The following is a 22,595-nucleotide window of genomic DNA, read 5'->3' as shown; positions in this document are numbered from 1 at the left end:
TGTCCAGTCAAATCTCTCCTGCTGTGAGGAATTTTCATGTTACTTTGCAGATAAACTTGTTGAGAGCGCACTGGCTGCCTCCATGGTGACAGAACAGCGTCTTGACAGAAACAGCTCTGCATCATCATTTCTCCTTCAGTTCCAGGCAGTCTCTGTCATTGCAGAGTTGGGCTGTGAGCTGCAAATTAGTCGCATGTCCTCCCTGGCCTGGGGAAGCAAAGCAAAGCTGCATTTTGTTCATTGCAGTCTGATTTTGTCAGGGTTTCCTTTGGTCTTAGTTGGGCAGAGTATCACTTGTTCATGAGGGACTTGTTGCTTAGGTGTTTGCTCCAGAAACCATCTACAGATAATCTTTTTAGCTGCTGTTTTCTGTCTCAGGTGGCATTTGGAGGGTTAAAGGGTAAGGGAGGAAGAGGTGAGGCTGACAGAAGATATAAGATAACCCAGGTCTGGAGGCAGGCAGGCAGAATGCATGAACTGACTATCAGGCAGATGGAGAAGGGGATGTGTGTCACCAAGATCTGGCTTCTTGAAGTTGTAAGGGTTAATGCAATTGTACTGCATGTGCCAGTCTGCTGCTTGGTGCCTCTCTCATTTTAATGTTTAATCCCCTTGAAGAAGTTTTAGCTAGAGTAGAAAGAAATCTGAAAGTTACTAAGCTCCTGCATGTTTTGTGAAGTTAGGCATCTCCATAGAGGATGTTCACAAGTATTATCCCCTCTGTCTCCTCCTGCTCATGGGTGGGTCAAGGTAAGAACAGAATTCTTGTAAGACAATGAAGGACACACATACACATGCACACAAGGACTTTGCCTTCAGCCATGAAATCATGGGAAATCAGTCTTGGTTGTTCAGTTCACAGAAAATCTCATTTTGGATCGTTCAGATGAAAATGAGATGGAGACACAGGAATAGGGAAAAATGAAGGAAAGAAAGGAGGAATGTATAATTGCACCAGAAGCTGATCCAAGTGAGATCCATATTTTGGATATCAGAGAAGTAGGAAAAATATTTTTCCTTGGAAAGGTCTGACAGGTCTGTGCTTTTTCTGCTTGTTCTCAGCTCGCACAGCAGTACGTTCACCTTTTCCTAATGAGATCAGCAATCATGGCAGTTCTCCATGGCCTTGTGTTACGGGGGATAAGGATGCTTGGCTTAACCAAGGAGTAATGCAAATCAGCTGGATGTGTGTCTCGGAGGAGGCTCACATCTCCTCTGTCTGCCCACTGTGCAAATCCAATGACTGCTAACAGGGCTCCAGGGTCTTTCAGTTCTTGCTCCATCCTCATTGCACATCCTTCCGTACATCACTGCCACTGCACTGCCTTGAAAGGTCACAGACCCTTTCTCAGTTTGATCTTTTCTTAAGATCCCACTGAAGACTGTGCCAGGCATCTTTGAAGTTACCTGCATGGAGTCAGCCAAGGGAATTTTCTATTTTTTATTTAATAAAGAGTTGTTTACCTTTTTCATTTTGTTTCCTCTGCCAGTATTTTGAAAAGTGGTTATGTTGTTCAGTTTAAAACAGGAAAAATCCTACAAAAATATCTAGCTGACAGAAGTTTTTCACTTTTTTCTTACTTTGGATTGGAAAATAGTGAATAGGTCTTAGTTGCCCCTAGAATAAGACTGGCCATGCAAAGATGAACTCATCTTCATCTAGTGAATGTCATGTGTTCAAAGTAAATGGATGACACCATTAGTTCAATAGAGCCCTCTGTGATTTTGAGGGCATTGTTTTTGAATCTGTGGGCTCAAATCCTCCTTTGGACTGCAAGATATTTGAGCTTTGCATTTCTTTAAATCAGTACCCTGAAAAGTGGGAAGGGAAGGGGAAGAAGACAGGGAAGGGGGAAGGGAGAGGAGAAGAGGGAAGGGAAGGGCAAAGCAAGGGGAAAGGAGGGGAGGGAAGAAGAAGAAGAAAGTTAGGAAAAAAATAACCATTGCCGGTCTCATGATTCCTCCAGCTTTTTGACTTTTAAGGGATCAAGTCTTCCAATTCTTGCAGGATAGTCCCTGAGGCCATGTTAAGTCACCCTTGTAATTACTGTCTTTAAAAAGAAAATTTGGAGTGCTTTAAAAGCAGATTCCCTTGTATTACGAGACAGTACAGGTATGAAGCAGTGTGCTCCAGTGAGCTGGAGTTAACTCTCCATTTTTCCACCTCCGTGCCTCTGGTACCAATCTCTGGTAATTTTGCTTTAGCGGCTTGGTTGCGGAGCGTTAACTTCTGCTCTGTGTGGTGAGAATACGGGCTATATCACTGAGGACCATTGTGCTGCGCTCTCTCACAGATATGCTTTGCTGGGAGGGACTGCAGCTCTCCCCACATGTCACATGGAAGTATTTCAAGCGAAGCCTTTATGATAAATTAGGGAATGTGGTCAGCCAGAAACAGCCAGAGAGCTGTTTTATTAATCTGCGGGTGGATAACAATAAAAATGATGAAAGATCTAATCAGCTACATTATTAGCTAGAGGTTGGTGGGGCCAGGAGAGAAAAGGGGTGTGTGGGTGATGTGGGTGCTGGGGAGTGTTCAAAGACAGGGAGAGACAAGAGCATTGTCTGCAATCACTGTCAGCCAGTAAAACTGAGAGGTGAAAACATTGCTGGAGATGATGCCTTCAAAATTTCAGTCTTCAGCACCCTTTTCTTATTTAGCATTTCCTTTGACAGCTTGTTTAATCTGGGAGCACCCATATTTTCAGTGGCCAAGTTGCCCATCAGTGCCTGATGCTCCCTGTCTCAGCTGCACCTTCCTCCAGTCCTCAGTGCCTCCTGAGGCAAGGCCATGCCAGGACACCAACAAGATGTTCCCTTCCTCTCTTGCAGAAGGTGGTGAGATACCTCCTTTGTGGGCTGCATTGAGGGGTGAGATGCTGTGCTTTCTATTGGTATGTCTTTAACTTTTCCAGCATACCTAGGAGACTTTGCTGATACAAATGAGGGAGGTGGGCAACTCAGGTCTCTTTGGCATTCAGTATTTGCTGATGGGGATTGTACACAGTGGGTGGAATGCTTATGGAGGTAGATAAAGGTTTTTGTGTTTTCTCTGTGCCCTTTTTCAATTTGAGTCCTACTCTCTCTCTCTCTTCTGGGGTAGTAAGGTAAGCAAATATGATACAGAAGAGCCCTAAGTAGCTGGATATGGAAGAACTGGAAGGCTCAGTCTCCATTAAAGCTTTGATTTGGCAACATCACGAAGTTCTGCAGTTAATACACCTGTATGCAAATGCATTATGGACAGCTAAAGAGTCTCTGTTCTTTGCTTCCTCTGTCATATTTTGCAATGCATATTATTTGCTTACAATTCAGGTCTGTCTCATAGTCTCTGTGGTAAGAGCATATTGAGGAAAGTCATCTCCTTTCCCAGCAATTTTCTCAGCTTCTCTTGATCATTAACATGCTGGAAATCACTTGAAAGAAACACTGCAATTTTTTAAGGGATTTTATTCATTTATTCATCAAGGTTAAGGACCCTGAAAAACTGCTGTCTACATCTTTTAGCACTTACTTCTTTCAAATCTCATATACATTATAGCCCTCAATCTGGAGTTCTCTTTTGCTATGAGCTTTTCTCTGCCTGTATCTTTTGTTGCAGTCTTAATGTACAATAAACCCCTTTAAAATTAGTTATACTGCTACAGTTGTCAGGAGAACTCAAGTGATCTGATGAATTTAGTAAGAATTCCAGGCTGTGAAACAGACACAATGAAATTCTCTCCTTCAGTCTACTTGCCTCATTATTAAACCTCCAGTTTATAGTGTGCAGAAAGTCGCGCACTATAATTGAGGTTGAATTGCCATTCTCATTATAAATCCCCTTTTCTCGCATGCTCATAACTTCAACCAACACGTGGGCTGAAACTGTGCGCGCTCACTTTTAGCCCACAGTAGGATATTTAACTCCATGATCTATGGGCTTTAGCTCTGCTGCTGTGCTCTGCTGCCCCATATATTTCACTGTAGCTGGAGCTTCTGGTGAGGTTAAAATACAAAAGCTGAGTATTAACAGGTCTGCCTAGCCTAGGCACCAGGCTTGCATCTGTATTTTAGGTAGCTAGTGAAGCCATTGCACTCATGGAGGCATTGACATTTGCTAGCCAGCCACCTGAGAGGGTGTTTTTTCAAGATCCTGACTGCCAGTTTAAGTACCAGAAGTCTCTTTGAAGCCTTGAAAAACACCTGTCCCTCCACATTGACTAGACAGGAAATGTGGGCATTTCCTTCATTCACTGGCCTGCATTTAGGTACAGGTGAGTCCCAGAAAAACCCTTTCTCTGCTTCCTTCCTCTGCACCGGTGAGGTCCATAAGTTCAGTCTGAATTTCTGTAGGGGATTCAAAATTGTTGACTGGATCCACTTGGACCCAGAGCAATTCCATTAAGCCCTTGATGCCAGGGGCGAAGACCTCCTTTTCTCTCTTGGTACGCTGTGCTTGTTCTGCCTCCCTTCTGCTTTACTGCCAACTCCAGCATGTGGGAGGGAAGTGCTTGGATGCAGACTTGCACTGCATGGGCCGGCTTGGTGCTGAGTCCTCCACACAAATGTCAGTTCAGATGGACATTTCAGTGTTGCATCTCAACCTGCAGCCAAGAGGAGCAGAAGGGAGCAGCCTCATGGCTGCAGGACACAAGAGGCATGCGAAAGTTTGGGGTTTGAGCCCGCTCTTTGCTGTAGGTTTTGTGTGTGCCATCACATGAGGCAGCTAGGTCCATTGACTAGAGAGATCTGCTGACCGAAATGCTGGTGTAGACCTCAAACTCAGATGGAGGCACTGGAAGTTAGATGAGACCATTTTCACCATAGCTGTGCTTGGAGGCATGTGTGCAATGCGTGAAACCAAAATACCTACAGAGTATGCTGCAGAATGCCCACTCCCTGTCCTATGCTTTCTCCACAGGCAGAGGAACTGTTCTCTGCCTTAGCTTCTGCACAGTGACTTCTCCTGAGGTGCTTCGTGAAGAGGACTTGAGAGCTGAGAGTTTGCAGAAACTCTTGCTAAGAATTTGTGGAGAGGTGTAAGGGATAAAGAACTAGCACATATTTGTCAAGAAACCTGAGCCAAAAGGATTTATGTCAAGAGATTTTTTTTTTTTTGGTGGTTATGAGACATCACATAAAAAATAAGAAACACACATACTCATATATTTGTAATGGGGAGAAGGAGGGAGAGGAAAGAGATTCATGTTAAAAGGAAATTGTCGAGCTGGGAAGTATGAAGTAGAGAAATAAATGACATCCTACAACCAGACAACCCAGGGACCAAGACCAGTCCTGTCTGCAGATGGCTGGTGTAGGGGAGTATTTTTGATGCATGCTGTCAGGGAGGTCATAGCTGTTCACTAAATCCCTCTCTCTGTCCTTGCTGTCACGGTCCAACAGCTGCTCATGGAGTAGACAGCAGTGGTGATGGAAGGTGCTGCCATTTATCCCCAACGTTTTATTACCAACCCTTCATTCCTGTGGCAGAGAGGGAAACCTCTGCCTGTTTCTGGCAGTCTGGCATCTTATTGATTCGCTGTGGTCAGCACCCCAGGACCCTCCTCCACTACCCTTGATGTGTGAGGGTGCCTGAGACAGGGGCTGAGGATGCAGGAGCACGTGACAGGACCTGAGGACACCATGGCAATGTTTGCAGAGCTCGTCTGCCAGTGCCCCAAATCCCTGATCTCCTCCAGGCATACGGCTCAGCTTTCTCACACCTCGCCCCCACTTTCTTTGCTCTCCAAGTGGTATTTGTAGGAGTCGAAACTGAAGTGACAGAGCCTGAGGGAAATGGGAAAATACAGTCTGTGTCTCTGAAAATGTAAAAGAGACCCTGCTGCATACTTTGTGCCTCTCCTGATTCTCATCTCTGTCCCCAACTGAACTGCTGTGACCAATTGCACTGAGAATTTTACTCCACCAGTGCAGTGGAGATGAGGAAAAAGCTATAGAGAGGGAAGGAAAGTGACTCCTAGACTGCTAGCATGGGGGATTTTGTTTGGTATAACCTTTATTTTGGATGACAAGGCTTAACATCTTCCTCAATGCCATTTGCCGCATTTCAGGTCTACCCATGAGAGCCTGAGCTCTCTGGAAGATGCTGGTGCTTCACTGCATGGTACGTGCATGTTTTGTGAATGTGTCAGGGATCCTGGCACTAAGGCAAAGCACTTTCTATTTTCCCCCACTGTAATGGCAGGAGGGGCTGGGCATGAGCTCCTCATGCTGCCCTGTCTCAGTAACCTTAATAACTCCTTTCAAATCCTTTTCCTAAGAAGTACTTCTCGCAATCACTGTCCACATGTGCCTGGACAGGACGGAGTTTTAAGAAGTAGGTTGGCTGGAATAAGGTAGCTCTGAGCTTTGCTGACGGTTGTCCCTAGGAACTCTGTGAAGAATTTCTGCAGCCATCAGAGCTTTTCTAAATTTGTAATTAATTTGAAAATCTTGCCTCAAGCTCAGTCTGCTCTAGAGACAGTGTTTAATGAAGAGTCAACTCCAGCTAACACCAGGCCCAGCAAATGAATATAGGTACATCTCCTCTGTTTAAACATTATCATTAGAAAATTCTGCTGCTCTCCAGTTTTGACTAGAAGGCTACACCAAAGACAACTAAGAACACCCATTTTAAGCTGAGTGGTTTTTCTGTTTCCAGAGATTGACTGGATGCTGGATTTGTGTATAAACGTATAGGTGTAGGAATACAAGAAATACATGAAGGTAACGAATGGACCTAGGAAGACAAGTCCCATGGAATTTTCTCACCCATATCCACCTCATAATTCTGTATCTCTGATTCATCCTTCCTCTAATAAACTAGCCATCCTCTGTAGAAATGTGGTAGCAAACAGACGGGCAGCATACTGTATCTGTTGTTTGTAAGGCACTATCATAGGGTTTTTCTCTGTTGACCTGAATAGTTGGCACTTATTGTTTTTGTTGTCGTTGTTGTTCCTCAGTTAGATTTTAAGTTTTGTGGGTCAGGCAACATGATTTAGTCTGTGTTCCTGCAATGAAGGGCTTTAGGCATCCATACAGTGTGAAAAGTCAGATCATGGACACTGGAGAAGGAAAAATCTTTCCTGCTGAAATATTTTCCACAAATTAAGGTCAATCTTGACTCCTCCTCCATCCTTCACCTCCTTGGTAATTACCAATAAGGAAAAAAAATTCGTTTTGAGCCTGCTGGTCTTAAAGGACTTAATTGGTTGCATGTTTCAGGGTCCACATAAATTGCTGCAGTACCTGACAGAAGCCTCAGTTTGTGTAAGCCATGCTTCCATCTTCTGCCACTGGTCCTCCTCCCTCACTGAACGTTATTTCCCATGAAATACTGAAATACCTTGCTAGTTGACAACTTTTCTGGAAAGTTTTACTGCTTGTGAATCCACAGTTTTCTCCATTAAAAGCTTCTATATTTTGAACATTTTGGCCCCATCTGGGTTGAAAAATGTATGTTTTGCAGGCAGGATTTCCATTTTATTCCAGTGCGGTCTGCTAGGGAGGTGTGTGGGAGATTTGGCTCCATCCTTCTTTCCTCACAAAGTTCAAGTAGGTCAAATGCTACCATCGATGATCTAACTTTAGCTTTACTCCTTCAAATCCCCACAAGTCTCCTGGACTTGACTTTACAAGTCCTTTCATGTCACTTCACACTGTAGTGGGAGGAAGTGAAAATTACGGGCCACAGGCAGGGTTCCAAAAAGTGCTCTCTTTCTCAGAAAAGGGCTGGCATCTTTCCACGGGCCTTCATTGTATTTTATAGCCATACTACAGTATTTAACAGCATAATTTAGTAAGTGTCGGTACTCCGTCGCAGAGTGTGGAGAAACCATCTTATTCAACCTCTGGTGACGTGCGCTGATTCAAATAATGCACCATGAGGTAACAATATTTTCTGGAAACAAAATTGGAGTCAGAAAAGCCCTTATTGGCCATCAGCATAAATACTGGTGTCATCCTGATCAGCAAGCAGAATTCAAGACCTTTTGCCCTTAAAAGGTGACTCTCTCTCATGTTTTAATTCATTTTCCACCAAATTAGCTACCCCAAAGTGCAGACACACATTCCACTGGTTTATACCTCAGACAATGATGGTTGGTTTTGTGCCGCTCATGCCACTTCTTCCCCAGCCTTTGACCACTACTAGATCATTTATTCACTATCATTGCATATTGTTGTACCGGAATTAGTTCTTTCCATTTACAAAATCTATGAAATTATTAAAGAAAATCAAAGTCCTTGGCATGGGTTAAAAATATATCCTAAAGATGTCTGCAGAAGACCTGCTGCAACACAAAATATGTGTGAAACTTTCCCACCCTTCCAACTATAGTGCCTTTTCATTCCTTGCATTCTTTGAATGCCTGGGGGAGATAGGTCTGGCTGGGATCCTAGACTGCCATCTGATTTAGGGTGTTCAAAGCATAGAGGGACGGGAAAACAATGACTCTTCTGGGCTGTCAGAGACCATTTTGTGTTTACCTTGGCTGTGCAGCTACCATCTGTGTCTTACCAGAGTATCAGGGAGGTCAGCTGTCAAACGGAGTAGGAAGAGGCAAAAGTTGCATCAGAAGCTGGTCAGATTTCATCTCCTGAAAAGATTTTAATGTGTTCTCCAGCCTAGAAGGCTGCAATAGTCCATCATAATTTCTATCAGCTGTACCAGACTTTGTACTCAGCATAAAAAAACCCATCAAATCCATGTAATATCATTTTTCACACTTGCAGTCACAATGTCAAGCTCTTTCTGCAGGACTGGTGTGGTTTGGTCTACACTGTACTGATTTTTGACCTGTAGCCAGGTCTAAGTTGAAGCTTCCTCTTGCATATCTGCCAAGGGGTAGCAACTGTTCCTCAAATCACCCTTCTTGCTGCTTAGAGATGAGTTCTAGTATCAGGGTTGTGCATGCATCATATCCTGGCTTTGATTCACAGGTAGTAAGGCTGGACTTGGCCTGATGAGGGCAGCTGGTGATAGGCTATCTTCTGTGCATGTGGGAAGCTACCTCTTCTCCACTGGGTGGAACTGGAACTACTGTGTGGTGCAGAGTAGTTCCCCACAGTGTGCACTGAACTCCTTGTCCCTCTGTACATCCCAACACTTCTTTGGGTTAATGCTTTTGTGCTTAGCACCCTCCCTGCACTCATGGGTTTCTCTGAAAGAAACCCAGTCCAAAAAGGAGATGCAGTAAACCCTGGTAAATCATAGAATCATAGAATGGTTTGGGTTGGAAAGGACCTCAAAGATCATCTAGTTCCAACCCCCTGCCTTGGGCAAGGACACCCTCCACTAAACGAGGTTCCAGTGCCTCACCACCCTCATAAAGAAGAACTTCTTCCTAACATCTAATCTAAATCTACCCTTCTTCAGCTTAAACCCATTACCCTGTGTCCTATCACTATTTGTCCTTGTAAACAGTCCCTCTCCATCTTTCCTGTAGGCCCCTTCAGGTACTGAAAGGCTGCTATAAAGTCTCCCTGGAGCCTTCTCTTCTTCCATGCTGAACAACCCCAGCTCTCTCAGCCTGTCTTCAGGGGGCTCTAGCCCCCGATCATCTTTGTGACCCTCCTCTGAACCCACTTCAATGGGTCCATGTCTTTCTTGTACTGGGGAACCCAGAGCTGGATGAGGTACTCCAGGTGGGGTCTCACAAGTAGAGGGGCAGGATCACCTCCCTTGACCTGCTGGTCAAGCTGCTTTTGATGCAGCCCAGGACACAGTTGGCTTTCTGGGCTGCAAGCGCACACTGCCAGCTCATGTTGAGCTTCTCATCAATCAATACCCCCAAGTCCTTCTCCTCAGGGCTGCTCTCAATCCATTCTCTGCCCAGCCTATAGTTGTGCTTGGGATTGCCTTGACCCTTGTGCAGGACCTTGCACTTGGCTTTCTTCTATCAGATTGGACAATAATGAGGGAGGGTTGCATTGGGGGCCTGTCTCACAATGTAGGTATAATTGAGATTGTGCAAATCTACTTGTACAACCTTTGATAGTTTTATTTCATGAGACTAACAAGGGCTATGGCCAGAAGACAGACATGCTTTGAGTAGGAGGTTGGATGAGAGAACCACAAGAGGTCCCTTCGCATCAGCATTGCTGTGATTTGGGTTCTATACCTGCTCTGTTGGGGAAGTTCAGAGGGGTGGTGTCTATAGTAGTAACATATGCACATCTGTAGCAATCGTAGAATCATAGGATCATGGAGAGTCCCAGAGTGAAAGGGACCTCGAATGATCACCTGTTCCAACCTTTCATGGGAAAGGGAACCTAGATGAGATTATCTAGCACCCTGTCTAATTGCATCTTGAAAGCCTCCAGTGATGGGGACTCTATTGTGTCCCTGAAGAGGTTTTTCCAGTGATTGATTGTTCTCACTGTAAAAAAATTTTTTTTTATATTGAGATGAAACCTCTCCTGGTGCAACTTCTAGCCGTTGTCCTTTGTCTTCTCCATGTGGCTCCTTGTGAAGAGAGAGCCTCCATCCTCTTTGTAGCCACACTTTAAATTGATAATGTATTTCCTACACAGCCTTCACTTGAAGCTATCAAAGCAGGCAAGGTAGTATTTTAACAAGAATGAGATAGTTGGGCAATGGGCTCTCTTTTGTATTTTTAAAAACCTCCTTTGTAAACCTCAAACCATATGAGGCAAAGGCATATGTCATTTCACAAATGGGTAAAGTGAAGTGATGCAACCCAGAAATGGTGATGAGTAATACTGCCATAGCCTAAGCACTGGTCCATAGACTTCCCTCAAGGTGGCATGTGGCTTGGTAACTGTCCAGCTCCACCATCTGCAGAGACTGAAACTCAATTGCTGTTAACGAGAATGAAATTATGGTGGTATTAGCATAATTAAAATGAGAAGAATCCTAGTTCAAGGATGATTGATGCCCATGGAAAGCTTTGGATGGAGGCAGAAAAGGCAGGTCCAAGAATTTTGGCTCAGACTTTATTTACCTTCACAATTTCCCCAGGTACAGAAGGAAATGTCCTCAAAAAAAAAAAAAAAAGGTTTAATGTGGCTACTGACTGGTATTAAATAAATGATGCATGTTGGCAGAGCGATAGATGAGAATAGCGGAAAACACATTGTGAAGGGAACCAGAAGAATTGCTGTCATAAATCTCCCCAAACTATTCTAGTCAGAGAGAGGCTAAAAACTAGGCAGGTTACTGGGAGCATAAGGAAGGGGGCTTTAGAAGAAACCCATGACTCTGCAGGTTCATTGACACAAGTTTTGCCCATGCGTCCACCCTCTTAGAAAAGGAGCAATGGATGGCCAGGGAAAGGAAAGGGTTGTGAAGGTGTGATATTGCCACTTGGGTTGTTTGGCTTTTGAGTTTTGTTTTTTATTTGAGGCAGGTTAAAAGAGCTCCAGGTGTTCTCTCTAGAAAAAAAGAGATTAGAAGGCAACATTAATCAAGTTTACAACATATTCAAACAAGTAGATAAAGAGGAGAGAAAAAAATACCCTGAAATGTTTTTCTAATGAATGCATATTTTAGCTGAAGAATTCACAGGGGTCGACATGGAAAAAGACATGCATATATGGAAAACTAGGGTTAGAAGACAAAGTGGGATTATTTTCAAAGCTCATAAATAATTTAACTGTTGGAAGAAAAATGCAGAGGTTTCTGTTGATCTTATTGCCAAAGGAATGACTTTAGGCCTGATAAAGTAAGGGGCTAAAGGGTTTTTTCACACAGAAGAATGGCAGAGCATAGCTGTTTGTCTATTACAACTTGTCACACCAATAATGGCTTTTCTTGGGTAAAAGATGAGCACGTTGGGACAGGATATTCTGCTCTTTGACACACCAAAATGCCTGTATCCAATGCTAAATGACCTTTACATTGGAAAGAAATTGCAGTTTCTTGTTGACTTTTGTAAGGTGTGCATTGAAAGCAGTTGTAAATGTTCCTATTCACTTTTTTGCTGCAGAAAGAGGCCACTGCTGAATGTTTTTGACAATAACACTTGCAAAAGTCCAGCAGGAGCTTCACAAAGAACCAGCCACTGGAAAAATTTGAGGAGCAGAGTGCCTTCTCCATTTGCATTTCTAGTTACCATGAAAATTGTGCAACTTCACAGGGCAGGCCATATAAGAGCTTCGTTATCTATTCTACACACACAATTATCCATGCCACTGTCACACCTACTGACTCTCCACAATAGTCTCTTTGTACAGTTTAGTCATACAATCAAATGGCTGAAGTTCTCAAAGTCCCTGTTCCATGTCATTTCCGTTCCTGCCAGGTGAGAACGAGCAATAACTACCCCTCTGGCTCATATTTTTGTGAGTTTTGTTTTATTGAACTGCCCTATATTTGTCTCTGTCTTTGAAATAACTTTTCTGGACAGGGAGAGAAGCCAGACTGACAGCCCTGAAACTTGTTTTTTGTGAACTTATGGTCTCTTTGTCTTAACGCACATCAAGCCTCTTGGCTGGAATTTGCTACTGTTCAGCTCAGGAAAGAGGTGCACAGAAAGTCCAGCACTTCTCTTCGGTATGCAGAACCTGACCATGCATTCACTCTCTGAGGCTATTTCAAATGGTAAGTACAAACCGTAGCTTATCTGTTTTACTTCCCACTGCACTTGGCTTCTCTCAGTTACTGCCTCCCAGCTGAGATTCAGTGGTTTCCATCTTCACAAAGTGTTTCCTAATTCAGCCAGGTGTAATGCTTGCTCCACCCATCCATCACCTGTGGGACAGACAAGGTCAATCTGTGTGCACGAGCCCTGGAGGACTAATACCTGAGAAGTGAGATCTCTTTTCTTGGCTTCTCTGCTAAAAATGCAACAAAAGCACCACATGGACTAATGAGCAGTGGTATAGACCCTTCTGATGTAGGACCATCAAAAGATGGAAGGCTTACTGACCAGCTGGATGGCAAGCATCTATTGCTAGTGCTCTGGTATAGAGGTAAAGCAAGGTCCAGCCAGGCAAAGTTTGTCCTCTAACCCCAGCTGTCCCCAGCTGCACAGACCTCTATCCACTTTTTCTTCACCGTTTGTGGTTACTGAGGAGGCAGTGCTCCTTTAAATCTGATGGATGAAAACCCTTCCTAAAATTCGGTATTTGGTGGTATCAGCCCCTTCATGGAAGGAAAAATTCCCCAGTCTCCGATTAAACTGGATCTGGCAGTAAGTCTTTCAGACAAGTCTGTTGCTTTACGTGGATTCCCTACCTCAGTAAAATAAAACACCTTAAATGTCCAGTATTTCACCCAAACTCAGCTCTCTCCCAGCACTGCAAAAGCTTGTAGTCAAGGAAAGAAAATATTTACTTAGTAAAGCTTTAAGATCAGGCTTTTGGGCTGGAAACTGAAAGATATAAATAAGCGAGATATAGGACAACTCCTGCTTAAACTGCAGAGCTTAATCTGCAGAGCCAGGTAGCTCTCTAGTTCTTTATCCTGTTTTGGCTTGGACTGATCTGCACAACCCAATATTCAGAACAGGAGTTTTGGCATGCACCCACCAAACCGTCTCTTGAGGGGGGTGCTCGGACTGGGCAGAGGAGGCTAATAACTGGTGCCACATGTAGGGCCAGCCTGCTCTTCTCAGGTTGCGGTGTATCTCAGTCTAATCTCACATTTCTTCTCATATCCTAAACATGGCTGCTTGCTACTCATCAGCTAGCAGAGGTATGCACAGGGGGTCAGACCTGCTTTGTCTTTGGCATTTGGGCTGTGGAACACTGATGCAGATGTTCTGGATAGCTGTCCCTTGGGGTTGGAAAAGTTGGGTCCAGAGGGGCAAGATTCTCTTTGTCATCAGTCTCCTGGTTGCCTGCCCTCAAACCAAATCAGTCTGTTCCCCAGCACTGATTCTAGTGAACTTGTGTGAAATGTGATGCAAAGTGTTACTTTGATGATTATTGTGTGAAATTTGTGTGCTACAGCACGCTCTGGGGTTGCTCCAGAAAGCATCAATAACAGAACAGACCTAGTGGAAGGAGTTAAAACAAGGAAAAATCGGGTTGACACTTTTCATCTGTGCTTATATGCCATTGTAACAGAGGCTGGGGGCTTCTATTGGCTCGGCTTAAAAAAGATATTGCTAATGTCTAACACTTGATGACAGATGGCTCACCAATACTGCTAGGCCCATTGTCTTGCTTAATAGCTCTTTGTTCTAGCTGAAAGAAGGTAATCTTCTCTTGTAGGAGTTGGTAGGAGGATCTGTGTACAATGTGCTTTCTGACAACCCTTCCAGTTTTGGAGTCTGTTCTGTAGCTCACTGAAGTGGAGCCGTTTCCCTTACCCTCCGGAGGAAGGACTCACAAAGGAGGCATCACAGTCATGATGCCTGATTTGTGGGTGCTTAGCTGTCTGGTAGGACTCACAACACTGGATTGGGAGATTGCATTCTCTGCGCTTTGTGTGGAAACAGTAAAACATGTGATCCAATCTGCTTTAAAGGGTGAGGAGAAGTTTAGGGCCTCTGTCTCTCTGAGGAGGAGAAGTGCCCATTTTTGGGATGTCATGCTGTGGCTCCCCACTGGGGAGAGTTAACCCACCCACTCACCAGCTGCCTGCAAACTTGCATGTGCGTATCAATTCTTCTTAAGAGCTGAAAGCAATAGCTGCAACCCAGCAAAGAATACACCCCAGGAGAGTGCCCTGAGCAGCAGGCTAAGGTGTACCAAGGGGCAGGTCTGTGTCCCTTTCTCCCAGTGAGGAGTCCTGTGTCCTGTACAATGTACTTCACATTCATGGGAGCAGTGTTAGGAGCCTGGCTCTCCTAGGAGAGGTTATGGAGTCATTCGTTCCCCATTTCCATATCTATTTCCACCTTTTAAACAAAATGAGGCAGATCAATGAGACGAGTTGTAAATACCCGCCTGGACTGCTCCCTGATTGTATAATCAGGGCCATTTTCTGCGTCATGGGAATCTCAGAGGAGACCTGTGCTGAACCTGTGCTTATGATATCTCATGTGAACGCACCACACACCGTGAGGTTGCAGCTTAGAGGAAAAGGGCATGCTTACCTGTATGTGTGCAAGGAACCTCCTTCCCCAGTCTGTGCTTGCTTGAGGTAGTCCATGGCAAGTTCAGAACTTACCAGACTGAGACCCAGAATTCAGCATGGTTTATGAATGCCATGGCGAGAGGAAGTTTGCTACCAAGGAGTTTCTTGCCACCAGAACCCCTGGTGTGTAATAGTACTAGACAGGTTTCTCAGCAGCAGCGTGGGAATGTTTAAAGTTGGGTAGGCACTGACAAAAGCTCATGCAATACCAGTGGTGAGTGCAAGTGTGCAAAGAGCCTGGGCTCCGAGCAACCTGATCTAGTCGAAAATGTCCCTGCTTACGGCAGGGGGGTGGACTAGATGGCCTTTAAAGGTCCCTCCCAACCCAGTCTGTGATTCTATGAGACACCAGAGTGGCCTCATTCCCTTAATAAACAGAGCGTAAGGGCTCTGATTTGGTTCATTCAAATGTTTTTTTGGATGTGTTTGCTCTATTGTGAGTGCTTACTGTAGTGAGAGGGAAGCTATGGGATTGAAACCTGTTTTAAGGGCTGATTTCCTCAATAAGTAGGACAGCAGTGCCATTCCAAAAGGCATTTTCAGACTCCACAGCTGGCTAACTTGAGACTGTGGCCTATTCCTATTTCATTGTCTCTGGAGTGGTAGGACAAGCCATGTGGTTTCAAAAGAAGTTTGCTAAGGGACTTTCCTAGGCAGCATCATCAGGAGCTTCCTTCTCCAACTGATGCTGTGCACAAACTTGCACAAGCTGCTTGGGCGGCATTTGCACATTGCACTGAAGCACGCAGTGATATGTGTTTCCCCACCTGCCAAACCCCTGTGTGAGTTCTTCCTGGGACCACAAATGTGAACACCTCACATGCTTCTACACCCATGGGATGATTGCTGCCCTGGTGTATTCAGGACCGGGGGAAATGTGCTGTTGGAAACTGGAATATTCAAGGTGGAAAAGTCCTCACCTTGCTTCCCAAGGGTATTTCCAAATGGTATCACAATGTTAGTTGCGATGAGGGGAAAACAGGCAGAGCTCTGTAGCCTCATTCAAAGCCCACACCATCTCTTAATAAAAGAAAGTTGCCTAATGGACAATTGGAGTGGGGATGGGGTGGAAGCGAAGAGAGGAATCATTTCCTCTTATGTGTGCAGAGGAAAAGTGGCTCTGTGGCTACGCCAGGAAATGCTGATATGGGAAAGTGACTCCAGGACAGGATTTACTGTTTTCTTAGAGACACAGAAATGTGATTAGTGGCTGAGGTGTCTCCATGGCACTCCAGAAAGAATGACTGCAAACCATGCCTTGTACTTGTACCAAAGGTTGCCCCTGGCTATTCATGGGGATGGGATTGCAGTTCGCTGTAATCACACTGGTGCCACGGAGCACCTTGGCGAAAGATGGATGTTTGACCTTTAATAAACCTTTAGTTTCATGTAATGTGATTTAGCAACTACAAATAAGAGAGAGGATTCAGCATCAAACAGCCAGTGGCTTTTGAACCTCTGTAATAGTGTTCCCAAACTGCTGTATCTTGGTGCAGGTGGGCAGGCAGCTACAGGCTTTCAGGTTGGCTTGGCCTCTCCATTTTCATTGATTCATATTGGGTTTTTTCTTTTGCTGTTTGCCAGCCCCAAGAACACAGTCCCATGCCAAAACAGGCACACACACTGCAAAGCTTTATTTAAAAGGGGAAACATAACCCGCATTTTTAAGAAGGGAAAAAAGGAAGACCCAGGGAACTACAGGCCGGTCAGTCTCACCTCTGTGCCTGGCAAGATCATGGAGCAGATCTTCCTGGAAACTATGCTCAGGCACATGGAAAATAAGGAGGTGATTGGTGACAGCCAACATGGCTTCACTAAGGGCAAATCATGCCTGACAAATTTGGTGTCCTTCTGTGATGGGGTTACAGCGTTGGCGGACAAGGGAAGAGCAACTGACATTATCTACCTGGACTTTGACATTTGACACTGTCCCACATGACATCCTTGTCTCTAAATTGGAGAGACATGGATTCGATGGATGGACCACTTGGTGGATAAGGAATTGGCTGGATGGTCGCACTCAAAGAGTTGTGGTCAATGGCTCAATGTCTGAGATGAGTCATGTTCCTCAGGGGTCGGTACTGGGTCTGGCACTATTTAACATCTTTGTCGGCAACATGGACAGTGGGATTGAGTGCATCCTCAGCAAGCTTGCCAACGACACCAAGCTGTGTGGTGTGGTCGACACGCTGGAGGGAAAGGATGCCATCCAGAGGGACCTTGACAGGCTGGAGAGGTGGGACCATGTGAACCACATGAAGTTCAACAAGGCCAAGTGCAAGGTCCTGCACATGGGTGGGGGCAATCCCAAGCACAACTACAGGCTGGGCAGGGAATGGATTGAGAGCAGCCCTGAGGACAAGGACTTGGGGGTGTTGATCGATGAAAAGCTCAGCACAAGCTGGCAGTGTGTGCTTGCAGCCCAGAAAGCCAACCGTGTCCTGGGCTGCATCAAAAGCAGCGTGACCAGCAGGGCAAGGGACGTGATCCTGCCCCTCTACTCCGCTCTTGTGAGACCCCACCTGGAGTACCTCATCCAGCTCTGGGTTCCCCAGTGCAAGAAAGACATGGAGCTGTTGGAGGGAGTCCAGAGGAGGGCCACAAAGCTGATCAGAGGGCTGGAGCACCTCTCCTATGAGGACAGGCTGAGAGAGTTGGGATTGTTCAGCCTGGAGAAGAGAAGGCTCCAGGGAGACTTTATAACAGCCTTTCAGTACCTGAAGGGGCCTACAGGAAAGATGGAGAGGGACTGTTTACAAGGGCAAATAGTGATAGGACACGGGGTAATGGGTTTAAGCTGAAGAAGGGTAGATTTAGATTAGATATTAGGAAGAAATTCTTCACTCTGAGGGTGGTGAGGCACTGGAAGAGGTTGCCCAGGGAAGTTGTGGATGGCCCATCCCTGGAAGAGTTCAAGGCCAGGTTGGATGGGTCTTTGGGCAACGTGGTCTAGTGGAGGGTGTCCCTGCCCATGGCAGGGGGGTTTGGAACTAGATGATCTTTGAGGTCCCTTCGAAGCCAAACCATTCTATGATTCAGCTTTATAGCACCTACAGTGTAAAGGGTTGAACTTCCTTTGGAAAGAAGCATGGAGTCTATGACAAGCAGTTAAATCTTAAAACAGGGCTGGCATGGAGAGCCCAGAGAAGGGTGTTTAAATCAACCATAAGACCATATCTACATTTGTGCTTTAGCCCATCCTGTTTTAGTCAGTGCCTTTACCATAACCAGAGAGTTGAGCGTGGCAAGTAAACATCACTTAGTTCAGGCAGCAGTGTGGTCACAGCAGTGCTTTATCCCCCAGCACAGCAGTGTAAGTGAACCTCCAGTGGGCTGACAGCGTTGTAGTGCCTCCCTCCTTTTTTGGGATGGGGCTTGGAGATTTGCCCTCTCTTTGAGCTTGCAATATCATGCATGGGGAAGTGCTGAGAGAAGGGCGAGGACTGTGCATGGTCCCTCCTGTTTCACTGGTTGTCCCTGCTAGTCCTCATAGCCAGATTTCCCCAATTCAGAAACCACAGTGGTGGCTCTGCAAAGTCAATTATTTTTAGGAGTACTGACCTCAGCCATAGAGGCAGCTTTAATATTTTTTTCTGGGCTCCCCTTGGGAGGTGTTTGCTCCCCAGCACTGGATATTTTATCTTCTGCGTATTGCAGGGTACCTGAAACAAGACTCTGAAATCTTGTATCACAACCATCAGCCAAGAGCCCCCAATGGCATCTCAGCATCCAGAGGTGTCCCCAGCTGGATGGCCCAGGGAGACAGCCCATCCTACTCAGACCATATGGCCGTGTCCTTGTGGATACATCAGGACATACCTCACAGTCCCAAATCCACTGCAGAGACATAGCATCTACCTCAAGGGGGTTAGGAGAGGGCTCTGGGGATCTTGAAGGTCACAAGGGAGAGTAGGGAAGGCAGCCAGAGAAATTGGGAGAGATTCAGGCAACACCTTTTAGTGCTACCTTTGCTGTGCCACTGTGGGAAACTGAGCCATCCCTATTGCTGTGGGATTTTCCTTCTTCAAAGGGTGATCTTCTCCAGCTCCCCCTTATTCTGAAAGTCAGCCCAGGTCAGAGGATGTGTTTCTGTTTATTCTCTTTATCCCCACAGCTCAGGGCAGGACACTGAATGGCCTTTGGAGCAGAAACCTCTTCTTACTGGAGATCTACTCCTCATTTCTCAGTGACATTTGAGGCCAGTTCTCACATCTTTAGCCTACTCAGCCCTCTACAGAACATATTCTCTGCCAAAAGGCAGAGATGGGGTTGGTGTATGTGCTCTTCTGTATTTGCCTTTACCTCTAGATGAAAACAAAATACTGACCATTTTCGCTCAGTGTATTTATCACCTGATTTACATTTCATTTATTTCTATAGCCCTGAACAGACATTAGTAACTCATAATGGTAATAATAGGAGTTTCTACTAATAGAACTCCTTCCGTCTGTGGAGTTCAAATTATGGACAAGCACCATTAGTCCCATTTAGAGATGGATTTAGCTGGTGCAACTTGTCCAAATGCAGATGCGGCTGCAAGAATCAGGAAGAAAATGCAAAAGCTCCTGATTTCAGTCCCAGCCTCAGCTCAGTTGATCTGGTACAGCCATTTTTTTGGGAAAAAATATAATCATTCAAAAGACAAGATGTGAGGGCTGCTCAGGAAGAAATTGAACCTCATCTCTGGAGACTGCTGAACTTCACAAGGTTTTCCCAAAGCAGCAAAAGGAGCAAGTTCCCGAGCTTTGGCCTCTATACTTATCAGCATGAAAAAACCATGAGTGTGAAATCAAACAACAGGCTTCAAGTGGGAGCTACAGTGACTCTAATTTGTATGTACCATTATTTGATCTTCTAACCTACTAGGTTTAAGGTAAACCACAGTGGAATATCAAGCAGACATTAAATGCAACAGTGTCATTAATTCAATCCAATGAGATATGTTTTATATAACAAAGGGATTTGTTCTGATACTCAAACAATGTATATTAATGAAAGAGTCGAAATAGATTCATTTTGTTCTCAAAGCAAACACATTAAGGAAAGCCATCAAGAAGTAAAGAACATAGCTTTTTTTTTTTTTTAAACTGTGCTTTATTTAGGGCTAAGCTGGAAAGCGTCATTCAATAATTACAGAAGATTACAAGGAGTTTTAGGGAATTGAGAGTGAAAGAGCAGTTGTATGGAACTGCAGCTGCGTTACACATCTGTACTTCCTAGCTGTGGGCTCAGTCTGTCTGTCCTTACCCGGGCAAAATACCCGCTACATCCCAGTGGGAGTTCTGGCAGAGTAAGGACTATAAGATCAGGCCCAATAGGGAATTACAATTAAAATATTTTTTTTTTTTTTTTAAAGAAAGAGAAAGGAAGAAAGTTTGAGGTCGAGATAAAAAACACTGAGAAAAACAAACAAGAACATTAAACCAGAGTAAAACCAAATAAAGAACCAGAAACAATTATCACACTGCTCAATCAGTATAAACAAGTGTGAATGATGTAAATCAAGCTTTAAGACTGTGAAAATAAATTATAATACATATGATATACTTTAAAATATATGTGTTCTTAAATAATTCATTGTTTTTTCTGAGTCAGATTTTTTAAAGCAATGTCTTATTTTTAACTGCTCTAAAGTCATTTACCAAAGATAAATATCGTGCTTTCATTAAATAGTTTTCCTTGTTTTTTCTCTATCATTACAATTAAAAGTCCTACAAAATATGCAAATTTATTTACAGAAAACGGAGCCAGCATCTTTTATTTTTTTTAAACATCCCCCTGTTTTTCAAAATTCCTTGTAAACAGTTTCAGAAATTCTTCAAAGAGATTGTTTCTTTGTTTCTTCTTTATTTTTTTGTGGTTTTTTTATAGGTTTTTTTGGTTTTTTTTGGGTTTTTTTTTTTTTTTTTTCTTTTTTAAGATTAAGGTTCTAGGCTAACCCCTTGCCCTGAAGGTTTCTAGAGCAAATATGGAAGCTACTTAAGCATAGGATGATGGGAATTTTGCGGACAGCAGATCATGAAGACATGAAGCGTTTAGCTGTGTATTGTTGTTCAAGTTAGAACAAACGTCTGATAAAAAGACAGCTGTTTTGTTTCCCATTTGCATTGTCTACAGAAATGAGTTTGTTTTGTTTATTTTCTTAATAGCTGGAATGCTTGCAGTTAAAAAAGCTGCCAAAGTAGCCATTTATCTCCTTTACTCCTTGAATAAATAACAGCATCCAACAGCAATTGGCAGAGAGTAGGAATTTATGCTCAATCTAAACTCTACAAAAATTACAGTTCTACAACATCTTTGTTTTTAGCATTAACGCTAACTTCTATGTAGTATTTTTTTTTTGCTTTTTTATTTTTTTATTTTTTTTATGTTGTCTAATTTTTTTCTATTATATAGGTATTTTAAACTTTCTTTTTTAAATTCTGTACAACTATTAAGATTTTAAATGGGGAGAGTTAGAAGCATTTACAAACCTTTTTTGTTTTCCATTTAATATCAACCATCTTTCCTTTCTCTTCTCTATGCCTTTTTATGTATCTATTTATGTATTTATTTATTTATTTACTTTTTTGCTTTTCATAGATATCCATCTTACCTGCCTTTAACAGCGCAATCCTTACGTATTATACAGAAAACCATACGAAAGCTTCATAGACTCTAATTAATGTATAACCAAAGAACCTCCCGAAGTATCAAAGAACTATTATCTTGCTGTTTTAAAAGCATTTAAGCATTTTTTTTTTTTTTTAATTTTTACATATTTCATATAATCGCTCTCAAAAACTGTTTTAGGAACAGCTCAGAGAAAAGGAAAGAACTTCCATATTTTACATACAGCTACAAGTCTGCGGTAAAAAGTTTTGTCCTTTGGTCCCTATATAGCTAAGGAATGACAGATAAAGATGCTCAGTGACTGTTACCATGGGTCACGCATGGTAACCGCATCCTTGGTGACAAACAGGCACTCCTTTGTCAGTATCCAGGTTTGCATCTCCTGTTTGAAGAAAAGCCGCTGTGGTGATATCAGTGTCTCTTCAGAAATCCTGGTTGATCTTGTTCCTGTTCTGATTTTTACTTATGTGTTTGTTTGTTTGTTTGTTTTTTTGTTTGTTTTTTTGTTTGTTTTCAAGCGCATGTCCTTCGAAGTCAGCAGATGTGATACTTTTCTTGGAGAAATGTTACAGTCTAAACAATCAAAGAGAGAATAAATCTGAAGTCTTCAGCTTGATTGATATTTGCTGATATGTCAAAGGTGTAATCCAACAGTTCCCGTTTTTTTTAATATATATATACTTTTTTTTTTTTTTTTCTAAATGTGGCCCATTCAGCTGCTGCCCTAAAAAAATGAAGAAGATCATTGGAAATTAAATTAAAAAGGGGAGGGAGAAGTGGGGAAGGTGGTAGGGGTATTTGGAACAGGGAGAAAAAAGACCTAAAAAATGAAAATGAAATTAAAAACAAGCCTGTTCTTTTGGGCCCAATCCTGCTCCTGTTGAAAGTAATGGGTGTTTTCTTCTCCCTTCAATTGGGACAGGATGGGGCTTCTGGTTTGGTGTTTTGCTTT

At 43.6% G+C, this 22,595-nt stretch overlaps 1 protein-coding gene across 12 annotated transcripts in view; it reads right to left on the bottom strand.

The window, feature by feature from the left end:
• Positions 1–11,300: 11,300 nt before the first annotated feature.
• CELF4 (CUGBP Elav-like family member 4) overlaps positions 11,301–22,595 on the bottom strand; it is a 730,009-nt gene continuing 718,714 nt past the window's right edge. For 10 of the 12 annotated variants that reach the window (XR_008574695.1, XM_054810355.1, XM_054810359.1 and 7 more), the window contains one exon: positions 20,144–22,367. The gene's annotated coding sequence lies outside the window, so the exon portion shown is untranslated. Of the gene's footprint in view, positions 11,380–20,143; positions 22,368–22,595 lie in introns of those variants that run through there. The other 2 variants (XM_054810351.1, XM_054810350.1) reach the window with 2 other exon arrangements.

The sequence above is a fragment of the Grus americana genome, chromosome Z, assembly GCF_028858705.1.
Source record: "Grus americana isolate bGruAme1 chromosome Z, bGruAme1.mat, whole genome shotgun sequence".
Classification (NCBI taxonomy): Eukaryota; Metazoa; Chordata; class Aves; order Gruiformes; family Gruidae; genus Grus; species Grus americana.
The sequence above is the reverse complement of the archived record's forward strand: the minus strand, read 5'-3'. Positions and strand labels throughout refer to the sequence as shown.